Source organism: Hylobates moloch, unplaced genomic scaffold (genome assembly GCF_009828535.3).
Source record: "Hylobates moloch isolate HMO894 unplaced genomic scaffold, HMol_V3 SCAFFOLD_11, whole genome shotgun sequence".
Taxonomy (NCBI): Eukaryota; Metazoa; Chordata; class Mammalia; order Primates; family Hylobatidae; genus Hylobates; species Hylobates moloch.
In genome coordinates, this window is record NW_026652286.1 from 22262088 (window position 1) to 22263942 (window position 1855).

A 1855-nucleotide genomic window follows, 5' to 3' on the forward strand; every position below is an offset into this window, starting at 1 on the left:
ATCAAAAGACATGAACAGGTATTTCCTAGAAAATAATATAGAGATACAAATGAACACATGAAAAGATGTTCAGTGTATTTAACTATTCAAGAAATGCAACTTAAAACCATAATGAGATGTACTATACAACAATTTGACTGGCTATAATAAAAAATAATGATGAAATACATATTGATGAGAATGCAGAGAAATGGTAGAAATGTAAAATCATTAATTCACCTTTGAAATTATTGTGGTATTCCCTTTTAAAACCAAACATAGACTTATGTCCCAGCAATTTTGATCTTGGATATATTATAAACATAACATGAGAGACCAATGGCCTTGAGAAGCAAAAGAGTTAATGCCTCAAGATTACTTTACTTTAACTGACTCTTTCCCCCCCAAATAGACGCCCACAAGTGCAAGCGTCTGGCTCTTAAAAACTTCTATTATTAAGAAATACTGCATTGCTCACTAAAAAAAGCTTTTAAGACCCAGTAAAAGAACTAACCTGCTTAGGACATGACAAAATTTGCACATGTGCCTGTACAGGTTTAGCACAGGTTTAATCCTAAGTCTTTATTTAAAAAATAGTTTCCAGCTATAAGAAAATTTAAAACCCTCATTATACGTATCTTGCTAGTAATAAGAACTTGCTTGCTGCTCCCCTGTGTATTACCTTGCTCCTTGAAATGATAAAAGGTTTTGTTACTACCTTGGTTCATCAGAAAACTTCAGCACAAGTATATTGCATGAATCACTATCACTCTGTCTCGCAAAGAAACTCAGAAAGTAAAAATAAAAGTGAGAACTTCCACTAATAAGTGAAATTCTCAAAAGAGGGACTAAGGAAAGAGACCACCATTTCTCCTGCTGCCCTCCTCCCCCAACCCTTGCCTAGTTTATAAGACAGGAGGAAAGGAAGAAAGCAAAAGTTTAAAAGAAACAGAAGTAAGATAAATAGCCAGATGGCCTGCTGCCACCATCCAGCCCTGGTAGTTACAATAATAATAATAATAATAATAATAATAATAATAATAATAATATCAACCCCTGACCTAAACTATTTGTGTTGTCTGTAAATTCCAGACATTATATGAAGAAGCATGGCAAAACTTTCTGTTCTGTTAGTTGATGAATGTAGCCCCCAGTCACGTTCCCCACACTGGCTTGATCTATCACGACTCTTTCATGTGGACCCCTTAGAGTTGTAAGCCTTTAAAAGGGCCAAGAATTTCTTTTTCAGGGAGCTTGACTCTTAAGATGCAAGTCTGCCGACACTCCTGACCAAATAAAGCCTCTTCCTTTTTTAATCTGGTGTCTGAGGAGTTTTCTCTGCAGCTCGTCCTGCTACAATATGTCATAAAAACTAATTTTCATACAGAATCTTATACAAAATGTTTCTAGAAACCTTGTTAATAATAACAGAAACCTGGAAACTACTCAAGTGTTTCAAAAAACAAATAAACAAATGTGATATATTTATACCAAAGAATACCACTCTGCAATAAAAAAGAACAAACTATCGATGCATACAACTAGATGAACAGCAAGGAAGTTAGGCAGAGTGAAACAAATAATCCTAAAGGATAAACGTTGGATGATTCCATCTGTACACTTTTTGAGAAATAAGATAAATAAAAAAGGGAGAACGAAATGGTGAGTCCCAGGAATTAGGATTAATGAGGGGGATTGGGTAGATGTGGGTATAAAGAGGTAGCAAAAGAAAGATTTTGGTGATGGTACCATTAAGTATTTTAAATTTGGTAGTCATGGAGGATAAGCTTTCAGTCTTTCATCATTGAGTATTATGTTAGCTGTGGACTATTAATTTATAGCTTTAATTATATTTAGTTTCCTTCTATGTCTAGTT